Raw genomic sequence first — 15,834 nt, forward strand, 5'->3', positions numbered from 1 at the left:
TGGTTAATATGAGTGCCCTCAATAAACAGCGCAACAAAAAGACAGCAAACAGTTAGAAACAGTCACGCAATTGGCTTCTTAAGAGGTCGCACGCACGCACGTTCTCCCGATCAGCGATTGCACTGACATAGTCTACCGGACACCGGTAAAATTAACGGGAGACCGCGGAGGTCACATCACGAAGCAGGATTAGAACCTGTGACGCTGGCACAATGCTTCAAGTGCTTTGCACAGCGACTACTCCATTGTGCTATGGGATCGCTGTTTAATGTAGTGCTAGGTGTTCTATCAATTATGACAGTCTCGTGACGCTGGCCATAGCGTTTGTAAACCAAAGGCACTCCTTCTCGTAAAAAATGATTTTTATTTCTCTGGCTGTTGCAATTGATATCAGTGGTTAATATGAGTGCCCTCAGTAAACAGCGCAACAAAAAGACAGCAAACAGTTAGAAACAGTCACGCAATTGGCTTCTTAAGAGATCGCACGCACGCACGCACGCACGCACGCACGCACGTTCTCGCGATCAGCGATTGCACTGACATAGTCTACCGGACACCGGTAAAATTAACGGGAGACCGCGGTGGTCACATCACAAAGCAGGATTAGAACCTGTGACGCTGGCACAATGCTTCAAGTGCTTTGCACAGCGACTACTCCATTGTGCTATGGGATCGCTGTTTAATGTAGTGCTCGGTGTTCTATCAAGTATGACAGTCTCGTGACGCTGGCCGTAGCGTTTGTAAACCAAAGGCCCTCCTTCTCGTAAAAAATGATTTTTATTTCTCTGGCTGTTGCAATTGATATCAGTGGTTAATATGAGTGCCCTCAATAAACAGCGCAACAAAAAGACAGCAAACAGTTAGAAACAGTCACGCAATTGGCTTCTTAAGAGATCGCACGCACGCACGTTCTCCCGATCAGCGATTGCACTGACATAGTCTACCGGACACCGGTAAAATTAACGGGAGACCGCGGAGGTCACATCACGAAGCAGGATTAGAACCTGTGACGCTGGCACAATGCTTCAAGTGCTTTGCACAGCGACTACTCCATTGTGCTATGGGATCGCTGTTTAATGTAGTGCTAGGTGTTCTATCAATTATGACAGTCTCGTGACGCTGGCCATAGCGTTTGTAAACCAAAGGCACTCCTTCTCGTAAAAAATGATTTTTATTTCTCTGGCTGTTGCAATTGATATCAGTGGTTAATATGAGTGCCCTCAGTAAACAGCGCAACAAAAAGACAGCAAACAGTTAGAAACAGTCACGCAATTGGCTTCTTAAGAGATCGCACGCACGCACGCACGCACGCACGCACGCACGTTCTCGCGATCAGCGATTGCACTGACATAGTCTACCGGACACCGGTAAAATTAACGGGAGACCGCGGTGGTCACATCACAAAGCAGGATTAGAACCTGTGACGCTGGCACAATGCTTCAAGTGCTTTGCACAGCGACTACTCCATTGTGCTATGGGATCGCTGTTTAATGTAGTGCTCGGTGTTCTATCAAGTATGACAGTCTCGTGACGCTGGCCGTAGCGTTTGTAAACCAAAGGCCCTCCTTCTCGTAAAAAATGATTTTTATTTCTCTGGCTGTTGCAATTGATATCAGTGGTTAATATGAGTGCCCTCAATAAACAGCGCAACAAAAAGACAGCAAACAGTTAGAAACAGTCACGCAATTGGCTTCTTAAGAGATCGCACGCACGCACGTTCTCCCGATCAGCGATTGCACTGACATAGTCTACCGGACACCGGTAAAATTAACGGGAGACCGCGGTGGTCACATCACAAGCAGGATTAGAACCTGTGACGCTGGCACAATGCTTCAAGTGCTTTGCACAGCGACTACTCCATTGTGCTATGGGATCGCTGTTTAATGTAGTGCTCGGTGTTCTATCAAGTATGACAGTCTCGTGACGCTGGCCGTAGCGTTTGTAAACCAAAGGCCCTCCTTCTCGTAAAAAATAATTTTTATTTCTCTGGCTGTTGCAATTGATATCAGTGGTTAATATGAGTGCCCTCAGTAAACAGCGCAACAAAAAGACAGCAAACAGTTAGAAACAGTCACGCAATTGGCTTCTTAAGAGATCGCACGCACGCACGTTCTCGCGATCAGCGATTGCACTGACATAGTCTACCGGACACCGGTAAAATTAACGGGAGACCGCGGTGGTCACATCAAGAAGCAGGATTACCTGTGACGCTGGTACAATGCTTCAAGTGCTTTGCACAGCGACTACTCCATTGTGCTATGGGATCGCTGTTTAATGTAGTGCTAGGTGTTCTATCAATTATGACAGTCTCGTGACGCTGGCCGTAGCGTTTGTAAACCAAAGGCCCTCCTTCTCGTAAAAAATGATTTTTATTTCTCTGGCTGTTGCAATTGATATCAGTGGTTAATATGAGTGCCCTCAGTAAACAGCGCAACAAAAAGACAGCAAACAGTTAGAAACAGTCACGCAATTGGCTTCTTAAGAGATCGCACGCACGCACGCACGCACGCACGCACGCACGCACGTTCTCGCGATCAGCGATTGCACTGACATAGTCTACCGGACACCGGTAAAATTAACGGGAGACCGCGGTGGCCACATCACAAAGCAGGATTAGAACCTGTGACGCTGGCACAATGCTTCAAGTGCTTTGCACAGCGACTACTCCATTGTGCTATGGGATCGCTGTTTAATGTAGTGCTCGGTGTTCTATCAAGTATGACAGTCTCGTGACGCTGGCCGTAGCGTTTGTAAACCAAAGGCCCTCCTTCTCGTAAAAAATGATTTTTATTTCTTTGGCTGTTGCAATTGATATCAGTGGTTAATATGAGTGCCCTCAATAAACAGCGCAACAAAAAGACAGCAAACAGTTAGAAACAGTCACGCAATTGGCTTCTTAAGAGATCGCACGCACGCACGTTCTCCCGATCAGCGATTGCACTGACATAGTCTACCGGACACCGGTAAAATTAACGGGAGACCGCGGAGGTCACATCACGAAGCAGGATTAGAACCTGTGACGCTGGCACAATGCTTCAAGTGCTTTGCACAGCGACTACTCCATTGTGCTATGGGATCGCTGTTTAATGTAGTGCTAGGTGTTCTATCAATTATGACAGTCTCGTGACGCTGGCCGTAGCGTTTGTAAACCAAAGGCCCTCCTTCTCGTAAAAAATGATTTTTATTTCTCTGGCTGTTGCAATTGATATCAGTGGTTAATATGAGTGCCCTCAGTAAACAGCGCAACAAAAAGACAGCAAACAGTTAGAAACAGTCACGCAATTGGCTTCTTAAGAGATCGCACGCACGCACGCACGCACGTTCTCGCGATCAGCGATTGCACTGACATAGTCTACCGGACACCGGTAAAATTAACGGGAGACCGCGGTGGTCACATTACAAAGCAGGATTAGAACCTGTGACGCTGGCACAATGCTTCAAGTGCTTTGCACAGCGACTACTCCATTGTGCTATGGGATCGCTGTTTAATGTAGTGCTCGGTGTTCTATCAAGTATGACAGTCTCGTGACGCTGGCCGTAGCGTTTGTAAACCAAAGGCCCTCCTTCTCGTAAAAAATGATTTTTATTTCTTTGGCTGTTGCAATTGATATCAGTGGTTAATATGAGTGCCCTCAATAAACAGCGCAACAAAAAGACAGCAAACAGTTAGAAACAGTCACGCAATTGGCTTCTTAAGAGATCGCACGCACGCACGTTCTCCCGATCAGCGATTGCACTGACATAGTCTACCGGACACCGGTAAAATTAACGGGAGACCGCGGAGGTCACATCACGAAGCAGGATTAGAACCTGTGACGCTGGCACAATGCTTCAAGTGCTTTGCACAGCGACTACTCCATTGTGCTATGGGATCGCTGTTTAATGTAGTGCTAGGTGTTCTATCAATTATGACAGTCTCGTGACGCTGGCCGTAGCGTTTGTAAACCAAAGGCCCTCCTTCTCGTAAAAAATGATTTTTATTTCTCTGGCTGTTGCAATTGATATCAGTGGTTAATATGAGTGCCCTCAGTAAACAGCGCAACAAAAAGACAGCAAACAGTTAGAAACAGTCACGCAATTGGCTTCTTAAGAGATCGCACGCACGCACGCACGCACGCACGCACGCACGTTCTCGCGATCAGCGATTGCACTGACATAGTCTACCGGACACCGGTAAAGTTAACGGGAGACCGCGGTGGTCACATCACAAAGCAGGTTTAGAACCTGTGACGCTGGCACAATGCTTCAAGTGCTTTGCACAGCGACTACTCCATTGTGCTATGGGATCGCTGTTTAATGTAGTGCTCGGTGTTCTATCAAGTATGACAGTCTCGTGACGCTGGCCGTAGCGTTTGTAAACCAAAGGCCCTCCTTCTCGTAAAAAATGATTTTTATTTCTCTGGCTGTTGCAATTGATATCAGTGGTTAATATGAGTGCCCTCAATAAACAGCGCAACAAAAAGACAGCAAACAGTTAGAAACAGTCACGCAATTGGCTTCTTAAGAGATCGCACGCACGCACGTTCTCCCGATCAGCGATTGCACTGACATAGTCTACCGGACACCGGTAAAATTAACGGGAGACCGCGGAGGTCACATCACGAAGCAGGATTAGAACCTGTGACGCTGGCACAATGCTTCAAGTGCTTTGCACAGCGACTACTCCATTGTGCTATGGGATCGCTGTTTAATGTAGTGCTAGGTGTTCTATCAATTATGACAGTCTCGTGACGCTGGCCATAGCGTTTGTAAACCAAAGGCACTCCTTCTCGTAAAAAATGATTTTTATTTCTCTGGCTGTTGCAATTGATATCAGTGGTTAATATGAGTGCCCTCAGTAAACAGCGCAACAAAAAGACAGCAAACAGTTAGAAACAGTCACGCAATTGGCTTCTTAAGAGATCGCACGCACGCACGCACGCACGCACGCACGCACGTTCTCGCGATCAGCGATTGCACTGACATAGTCTACCGGACACCGGTAAAATTAACGGGAGACCGCGGTGGTCACATCACAAAGCAGGATTAGAACCTGTGACGCTGGCACAATGCTTCAAGTGCTTTGCACAGCGACTACTCCATTGTGCTATGGGATCGCTGTTTAATGTAGTGCTCGGTGTTCTATCAAGTATGACAGTCTCGTGACGCTGGCCGTAGCGTTTGTAAACCAAAGGCCCTCCTTCTCGTAAAAAATGATTTTTATTTCTCTGGCTGTTGCAATTGATATCAGTGGTTAATATGAGTGCCCTCAATAAACAGCGCAACAAAAAGACAGCAAACAGTTAGAAACAGTCACGCAATTGGCTTCTTAAGAGATCGCACGCACGCACGTTCTCCCGATCAGCGATTGCACTGACATAGTCTACCGGACACCGGTAAAATTAACGGGAGACCGCGGAGGTCACATCACGAAGCAGGATTAGAACCTGTGACGCTGGCACAATGCTTCAAGTGCTTTGCACAGCGACTACTCCATTGTGCTATGGGATCGCTGTTTAATGTAGTGCTAGGTGTTCTATCAATTATGACAGTCTCGTGACGCTGGCCGTAGCGTTTGTAAACCAAAGGCCCTCCTTCTCGTAAAAAATGATTTTTATTTCTCTGGCTGTTGCAATTGATATCAGTGGTTAATATGAGTGCCCTCAGTAAACAGCGCAACAAAAAGACAGCAAACAGTTAGAAACAGTCACGCAATTGGCTTCTTAAGAGATCGCACGCACGCACGCACGCACGTTCTCGCGATCAGCGATTGCACTGACATAGTCTACCGGACACCGGTAAAATTAACGGGAGACCGCGGTGGTCACATCACAAGCAGGATTAGAACCTGTGACGCTGGCACAATGCTTCAAGTGCTTTGCACAGCGACTACTCCATTGTGCTATGGGATCGCTGTTTAATGTAGTGCTCGGTGTTCTATCAAGTATGACAGTCTCGTGACGCTGGCCGTAGCGTTTGTAAACCAAAGGCCCTCCTTCTCGTAAAAAATAATTTTTATTTCTCTGGCTGTTGCAATTGATATCAGTGGTTAATATGAGTGCCCTCAGTAAACAGCGCAACAAAAAGACAGCAAACAGTTAGAAACAGTCACGCAATTGGCTTCTTAAGAGATCGCACGCACGCACGTTCTCGCGATCAGCGATTGCACTGACATAGTCTACCGGACACCGGTAAAATTAACGGGAGACCGCGGTGGTCACATCAAGAAGCAGGATTACCTGTGACGCTGGTACAATGCTTCAAGTGCTTTGCACAGCGACTACTCCATTGTGCTATGGGATCGCTGTTTAATGTAGTGCTAGGTGTTCTATCAATTATGACAGTCTCGTGACGCTGGCCGTAGCGTTTGTAAACCAAAGGCCCTCCTTCTCGTAAAAAATGATTTTTATTTCTCTGGCTGTTGCAATTGATATCAGTGGTTAATATGAGTGCCCTCAGTAAACAGCGCAACAAAAAGACAGCAAACAGTTAGAAACAGTCACGCAATTGGCTTCTTAAGAGATCGCACGCACGCACGCACGCACGCACGCACGCACGCACGTTCTCGCGATCAGCGATTGCACTGACATAGTCTACCGGACACCGGTAAAATTAACGGGAGACCGCGGTGGCCACATCACAAAGCAGGATTAGAACCTGTGACGCTGGCACAATGCTTCAAGTGCTTTGCACAGCGACTACTCCATTGTGCTATGGGATCGCTGTTTAATGTAGTGCTCGGTGTTCTATCAAGTATGACAGTCTCGTGACGCTGGCCGTAGCGTTTGTAAACCAAAGGCCCTCCTTCTCGTAAAAAATGATTTTTATTTCTTTGGCTGTTGCAATTGATATCAGTGGTTAATATGAGTGCCCTCAATAAACAGCGCAACAAAAAGACAGCAAACAGTTAGAAACAGTCACGCAATTGGCTTCTTAAGAGATCGCACGCACGCACGTTCTCCCGATCAGCGATTGCACTGACATAGTCTACCGGACACCGGTAAAATTAACGGGAGACCGCGGAGGTCACATCACGAAGCAGGATTAGAACCTGTGACGCTGGCACAATGCTTCAAGTGCTTTGCACAGCGACTACTCCATTGTGCTATGGGATCGCTGTTTAATGTAGTGCTAGGTGTTCTATCAATTATGACAGTCTCGTGACGCTGGCCGTAGCGTTTGTAAACCAAAGGCCCTCCTTCTCGTAAAAAATGATTTTTATTTCTCTGGCTGTTGCAATTGATATCAGTGGTTAATATGAGTGCCCTCAGTAAACAGCGCAACAAAAAGACAGCAAACAGTTAGAAACAGTCACGCAATTGGCTTCTTAAGAGATCGCACGCACGCACGCACGCACGTTCTCGCGATCAGCGATTGCACTGACATAGTCTACCGGACACCGGTAAAATTAACGGGAGACCGCGGTGGTCACATCACAAAGCAGGATTAGAACCTGTGACGCTGGCACAATGCTTCAAGTGCTTTGCACAGCGACTACTCCATTGTGCTATGGGATCGCTGTTTAATGTAGTGCTCGGTGTTCTATCAAGTATGACAGTCTCGTGACGCTGGCCGTAGCGTTTGTAAACCAAAGGCCCTCCTTCTCGTAAAAAATGATTTTTATTTCTTTGGCTGTTGCAATTGATATCAGTGGTTAATATGAGTGCCCTCAATAAACAGCGCAACAAAAAGACAGCAAACAGTTAGAAACAGTCACGCAATTGGCTTCTTAAGAGATCGCACGCACGCACGTTCTCCCGATCAGCGATTGCACTGACATAGTCTACCGGACACCGGTAAAATTAACGGGAGACCGCGGAGGTCACATCACGAAGCAGGATTAGAACCTGTGACGCTGGCACAATGCTTCAAGTGCTTTGCACAGCGACTACTCCATTGTGCTATGGGATCGCTGTTTAATGTAGTGCTAGGTGTTCTATCAATTATGACAGTCTCGTGACGCTGGCCGTAGCGTTTGTAAACCAAAGGCCCTCCTTCTCGTAAAAAATGATTTTTATTTCTCTGGCTGTTGCAATTGATATCAGTGGTTAATATGAGTGCCCTCAGTAAACAGCGCAACAAAAAGACAGCAAACAGTTAGAAACAGTCACGCAATTGGCTTCTTAAGAGATCGCACGCACGCACGCACGCACGCACGCACGCACGCACGTTCTCGCGATCAGCGATTGCACTGACATAGTCTACCGGACACCGGTAAAGTTAACGGGAGACCGCGGTGGTCACATCACAAAGCAGGATTAGAACCTGTGACGCTGGCACAATGCTTCAAGTGCTTTGCACAGCGACTACTCCATTGTGCTATGGGATCGCTGTTTAATGTAGTGCTCGGTGTTCTATCAAGTATGACAGTCTCGTGACGCTGGCCGTAGCGTTTGTAAACCAAAGGCCCTCCTTCTCGTAAAAAATGATTTTTATTTCTCTGGCTGTTGCAATTGATATCAGTGGTTAATATGAGTGCCCTCAATAAACAGCGCAACAAAAAGACAGCAAACAGTTAGAAACAGTCACGCAATTGGCTTCTTAAGAGATCGCACGCACGCACGTTCTCCCGATCAGCGATTGCACTGACATAGTCTACCGGACACCGGTAAAATTAACGGGAGACCGCGGAGGTCACATCACGAAGCAGGATTAGAACCTGTGACGCTGGCACAATGCTTCAAGTGCTTTGCACAGCGACTACTCCATTGTGCTATGGGATCGCTGTTTAATGTAGTGCTAGGTGTTCTATCAATTATGACAGTCTCGTGACGCTGGCCATAGCGTTTGTAAACCAAAGGCACTCCTTCTCGTAAAAAATGATTTTTATTTCTCTGGCTGTTGCAATTGATATCAGTGGTTAATATGAGTGCCCTCAGTAAACAGCGCAACAAAAAGACAGCAAACAGTTAGAAACAGTCACGCAATTGGCTTCTTAAGAGATCGCACGCACGCACGCACGCACGCACGCACGCACGTTCTCGCGATCAGCGATTGCACTGACATAGTCTACCGGACACCGGTAAAATTAACGGGAGACCGCGGTGGTCACATCACAAAGCAGGATTAGAACCTGTGACGCTGGCACAATGCTTCAAGTGCTTTGCACAGCGACTACTCCATTGTGCTATGGGATCGCTGTTTAATGTAGTGCTCGGTGTTCTATCAAGTATGACAGTCTCGTGACGCTGGCCGTAGCGTTTGTAAACCAAAGGCCCTCCTTCTCGTAAAAAATGATTTTTATTTCTCTGGCTGTTGCAATTGATATCAGTGGTTAATATGAGTGCCCTCAATAAACAGCGCAACAAAAAGACAGCAAACAGTTAGAAACAGTCACGCAATTGGCTTCTTAAGAGATCGCACGCACGCACGTTCTCCCGATCAGCGATTGCACTGACATAGTCTACCGGACACCGGTAAAATTAACGGGAGACCGCGGAGGTCACATCACGAAGCAGGATTAGAACCTGTGACGCTGGCACAATGCTTCAAGTGCTTTGCACAGCGACTACTCCATTGTGCTATGGGATCGCTGTTTAATGTAGTGCTAGGTGTTCTATCAATTATGACAGTCTCGTGACGCTGGCCGTAGCGTTTGTAAACCAAAGGCCCTCCTTCTCGTAAAAAATGATTTTTATTTCTCTGGCTGTTGCAATTGATATCAGTGGTTAATATGAGTGCCCTCAGTAAACAGCGCAACAAAAAGACAGCAAACAGTTAGAAACAGTCACGCAATTGGCTTCTTAAGAGATCGCACGCACGCACGCACGCACGTTCTCGCGATCAGCGATTGCACTGACATAGTCTACCGGACACCGGTAAAATTAACGGGAGACCGCGGTGGTCACATCACAAGCAGGATTAGAACCTGTGACGCTGGCACAATGCTTCAAGTGCTTTGCACAGCGACTACTCCATTGTGCTATGGGATCGCTGTTTAATGTAGTGCTCGGTGTTCTATCAAGTATGACAGTCTCGTGACGCTGGCCGTAGCGTTTGTAAACCAAAGGCCCTCCTTCTCGTAAAAAATAATTTTTATTTCTCTGGCTGTTGCAATTGATATCAGTGGTTAATATGAGTGCCCTCAGTAAACAGCGCAACAAAAAGACAGCAAACAGTTAGAAACAGTCACGCAATTGGCTTCTTAAGAGATCGCACGCACGCACGTTCTCGCGATCAGCGATTGCACTGACATAGTCTACCGGACACCGGTAAAATTAACGGGAGACCGCGGTGGTCACATCAAGAAGCAGGATTACCTGTGACGCTGGTACAATGCTTCAAGTGCTTTGCACAGCGACTACTCCATTGTGCTATGGGATCGCTGTTTAATGTAGTGCTAGGTGTTCTATCAATTATGACAGTCTCGTGACGCTGGCCGTAGCGTTTGTAAACCAAAGGCCCTCCTTCTCGTAAAAAATGATTTTTATTTCTCTGGCTGTTGCAATTGATATCAGTGGTTAATATGAGTGCCCTCAGTAAACAGCGCAACAAAAAGACAGCAAACAGTTAGAAACAGTCACGCAATTGGCTTCTTAAGAGATCGCACGCACGCACGCACGCACGCACGCACGCACGCACGCACGCACGTTCTCGCGATCAGCGATTGCACTGACATAGTCTACCGGACACCGGTAAAATTAACGGGAGACCGCGGTGGCCACATCACAAAGCAGGATTAGAACCTGTGACGCTGGCACAATGCTTCAAGTGCTTTGCACAGCGACTACTCCATTGTGCTATGGGATCGCTGTTTAATGTAGTGCTCGGTGTTCTATCAAGTATGACAGTCTCGTGACGCTGGCCGTAGCGTTTGTAAACCAAAGGCCCTCCTTCTCGTAAAAAATGATTTTTATTTCTTTGGCTGTTGCAATTGATATCAGTGGTTAATATGAGTGCCCTCAATAAACAGCGCAACAAAAAGACAGCAAACAGTTAGAAACAGTCACGCAATTGGCTTCTTAAGAGATCGCACGCACGCACGTTCTCCCGATCAGCGATTGCACTGACATAGTCTACCGGACACCGGTAAAATTAACGGGAGACCGCGGAGGTCACATCACGAAGCAGGATTAGAACCTGTGACGCTGGCACAATGCTTCAAGTGCTTTGCACAGCGACTACTCCATTGTGCTATGGGATCGCTGTTTAATGTAGTGCTAGGTGTTCTATCAATTATGACAGTCTCGTGACGCTGGCCGTAGCGTTTGTAAACCAAAGGCCCTCCTTCTCGTAAAAAATGATTTTTATTTCTCTGGCTGTTGCAATTGATATCAGTGGTTAATATGAGTGCCCTCAGTAAACAGCGCAACAAAAAGACAGCAAACAGTTAGAAACAGTCACGCAATTGGCTTCTTAAGAGATCGCACGCACGCACGCACGCACGTTCTCGCGATCAGCGATTGCACTGACATAGTCTACCGGACACCGGTAAAATTAACGGGAGACCGCGGTGGTCACATCACAAAGCAGGATTAGAACCTGTGACGCTGGCACAATGCTTCAAGTGCTTTGCACAGCGACTACTCCATTGTGCTATGGGATCGCTGTTTAATGTAGTGCTCGGTGTTCTATCAATTATGACAGTCTCGTGACGCTGGCCGTAGCGTTTGTAAACCAAAGGCCCTCCTTCTCGTAAAAAATGATTTTTATTTCTCTGGCTGTTGCAATTGATATCAGTGGTTAATATGAGTGCCCTCAGTAAACAGCGCAACAAAAAGACAGCAAACAGTTAGAAACAGTCACGCAATTGGCTTCTTAAGAGATCGCACGCACGCACGCACGCACGCACGCACGCACGCACGCACGTTCTCGCGATCAGCGATTGCACTGACATAGTCTACCGGACACCGGTAAAATTAACGGGAGACCGCGGTGGCCACATCACAAAGCAGGATTAGAACCTGTGACGCTGGCACAATGCTTCAAGTGCTTTGCACAGCGACTACTCCATTGTGCTATGGGATCGCTGTTTAATGTAGTGCTCGGTGTTCTATCAAGTATGACAGTCTCGTGACGCTGGCCGTAGCGTTTGTAAACCAAAGGCCCTCCTTCTCGTAAAAAATGATTTTTATTTCTTTGGCTGTTGCAATTGATATCAGTGGTTAATATGAGTGCCCTCAATAAACAGCGCAACAAAAAGACAGCAAACAGTTAGAAACAGTCACGCAATTGGCTTCTTAAGAGATCGCACGCACGCACGTTCTCCCGATCAGCGATTGCACTGACATAGTCTACCGGACACCGGTAAAATTAACGGGAGACCGCGGAGGTCACATCACGAAGCAGGATTAGAACCTGTGACGCTGGCACAATGCTTCAAGTGCTTTGCACAGCGACTACTCCATTGTGCTATGGGATCGCTGTTTAATGTAGTGCTAGGTGTTCTATCAATTATGACAGTCTCGTGACGCTGGCCGTAGCGTTTGTAAACCAAAGGCCCTCCTTCTCGTAAAAAATGATTTTTATTTCTCTGGCTGTTGCAATTGATATCAGTGGTTAATATGAGTGCCCTCAGTAAACAGCGCAACAAAAAGACAGCAAACAGTTAGAAACAGTCACGCAATTGGCTTCTTAAGAGATCGCACGCACGCACGCACGCACGCACGCACGCACGTTCTCGCGATCAGCGATTGCACTGACATAGTCTACCGGACACCGGTAAAATTAACGGGAGACCGCGGTGGTCACATCACAAAGCAGGATTAGAACCTGTGACGCTGGCACAATGCTTCAAGTGCTTTGCACAGCGACTACTCCATTGTGCTATGGGATCGCTGTTTAATGTAGTGCTCGGTGTTCTATCAAGTATGACAGTCTCGTGACGCTGGCCGTAGCGTTTGTAAACCAAAGGCCCTCCTTCTCGTAAAAAATGATTTTTATTTCTCTGGCTGTTGCAATTGATATCAGTGGTTAATATGAGTGCCCTCAATAAACAGCGCAACAAAAAGACAGCAAACAGTTAGAAACAGTCACGCAATTGGCTTCTTAAGAGATCGCACGCACGCACGTTCTCCCGATCAGCGATTGCACTGACATAGTCTACCGGACACCGGTAAAATTAACGGGAGACCGCGGAGGTCACATCACGAAGCAGGATTAGAACCTGTGACGCTGGCACAATGCTTCAAGTGCTTTGCACAGCGACTACTCCATTGTGCTATGGGATCGCTGTTTAATGTAGTGCTAGGTGTTCTATCAATTATGACAGTCTCGTGACGCTGGCCGTAGCGTTTGTAAACCAAAGGCCCTCCTTCTCGTAAAAAATGATTTTTATTTCTCTGGCTGTTGCAATTGATATCAGTGGTTAATATGAGTGCCCTCAGTAAACAGCGCAACAAAAAGACAGCAAACAGTTAGAAACAGTCACGCAATTGGCTTCTTAAGAGATCGCACGCACGCACGCACGCACGTTCTCGCGATCAGCGATTGCACTGACATAGTCTACCGGACACCGGTAAAATTAACGGGAGACCGCGGTGGTCACATCACGAAGCAGGATTAGAACCTGTGACGCTGGCACAATGCTTCAAGTGCTTTGCACAGCGACTACTCCATTGTGCTATGGGATCGCTGTTTAATGTAGTGCTCGGTGTTCTATCAAGTATGACAGTCTCGTGACGCTGGCCGTAGCGTTTGTAAACCAAAGGCCCTCCTTCTCGTAAAAAATTATTTTTATTTCTCTGGCTGTTGCAATTGATATCAGTGGTTAATATGAGTGCCCTCAGTAAACAGCGCAACAAAAAGACAGCAAACAGTTAGAAAGAGTCACGCAATTGGCTTCTTAAGAGATCGCACGCACGCACGTTCTCGCGATCAGCGATTGCACTGACATAGTCTACCGGACACCGGTAAAATTAACGGGAGACCGCGGTGGTCACATCAAGAAGCAGGATTACCTGTGACGCTGGCACAATGCTTCAAGTGCTTTGCACAGCGACTACTCCATTGTGCTATGGGATCGCTGTTTAATGTAGTGCTCGGTGTTCTATCAATTATGACAGTCTCGTGACGCTGGCCGTAGCGTTTGTAAACCAAAGGCCCTCCTTCTCGTAAAAAATGATTTTTATTTCTCTGGCTGTTGCAATTGATATCAGTGGTTAATATGAGTGCCCTCAATAAACAGCGCAACAAAAAGACAGCAAACAGTTAGAAACAGTCACGCAATTGGCTTCTTAAGAGATCGCACGCACGCACGCACGCACGCACGGACGTTCTCGCGATCAGCGATTGCACTGACATAGTCTACCGGACACCGGTAAAATTAATGGGAGACCGCGGTGGTCACATCACGAAGCAGGATTAGAACCTGTGACGCTGGCACAATGCTTCAAGTGCTTTGCACAGCGACTACTCCATTGTGCTATGGGTTCGCTGTTTAATGTAGTGCTCGGTGTTCTATCAAGTATGACAGTCTCGTGACGCTGGCCGTAGCGTTTGTAAACCAAAGGCCCTCCTTCTCATAAAAAATGATTTTTATTTCTTTGGCTGTTGCAATTGATATCAGTGGTTAATATGAGTGCCCTCAATAAACAGCGCAACAAAAAGACAGCAAACAGTTAGAAACAGTCACGCAATTGGCTTCTTAAGAGATCGCACGCACGCACGCACGCACGCACGCACGCACGTTCTCGCGATCAGCGATTGCACTGACATAGTCTACCGGACACCGGTAAAATTAACGGGAGACCGCGGTGGTCACATCACAAAGCAGGATTAGAACCTGTGACGCTGGCACAATGCTTCAAGTGCTTTGCACAGCGACTACTCCATTGTGCTATGGGATCGCTGTTTAATGTAGTGCTCGGTGTTCTATCAAGTATGACAGTCTCGTGACGCTGGCCGTAGCGTTTGTAAACCAAAGGCCCTCCTTCTCGTAAAAAATGATTTTTATTTCTCTGGCTGTTGCAATTGATATCAGTGGTTAATATGAGTGCCCTCAATAAACAGCGCAACAAAAAGACAGCAAACAGTTAGAAACAGTCACGCAATTGGCTTCTTAAGAGATCGCACGCACGCACGTTCTCCCGATCAGCGATTGCACTGACATAGTCTACCGGACACCGGTAAAATTAACGGGAGACCGCGGAGGTCACATCACGAAGCAGGATTAGAACCTGTGACGCTGGCACAATGCTTCAAGTGCTTTGCACAGCGACTACTCCATTGTGCTATGGGATCGCTGTTTAATGTAGTGCTAGGTGTTCTATCAATTATGACAGTCTCGTGACGCTGGCCGTAGCGTTTGTAAACCAAAGGCCCTCCTTCTCGTAAAAAATGATTTTTATTTCTCTGGCTGTTGCAATTGATATCAGTGGTTAATATGAGTGCCCTCAGTAAACAGCGCAACAAAAAGACAGCAAACAGTTAGAAACAGTCACGCAATTGGCTTCTTAAGAGATCGCACGCACGCACGCACGCACGTTCTCGCGATCAGCGATTGCACTGACATAGTCTACCGGACACCGGTAAAATTAACGGGAGACCGCGGTGGTCACATCACAAGCAGGATTAGAACCTGTGACGCTGGCACAATGCTTCAAGTGCTTTGCACAGCGACTACTCCATTGTGCTATGGGATCGCTGTTTAATGTAGTGCTCGGTGTTCTATCAAGTATGACAGTCTCGTGACGCTGGCCGTAGCGTTTGTAAACCAAAGGCCCTCCTTCTCGTAAAAAATAATTTTTATTTCTCTGGCTGTTGCAATTGATATCAGTGGTTAATATGAGTGCCCTCAGTAAACAGCGCAACAAAAAGACAGCAAACAGTTAGAAACAGTCACGCAATTGGCTTCTTAAGAGATCGCACGCACGCACGTTCTCGCGATCAGCGATTGCACTGACATAGTCTACCGGA

Source organism: Alosa sapidissima, chromosome 11 (assembly GCF_018492685.1).
Source record: "Alosa sapidissima isolate fAloSap1 chromosome 11, fAloSap1.pri, whole genome shotgun sequence".
Classification (NCBI taxonomy): Eukaryota; Metazoa; Chordata; class Actinopteri; order Clupeiformes; family Clupeidae; genus Alosa; species Alosa sapidissima.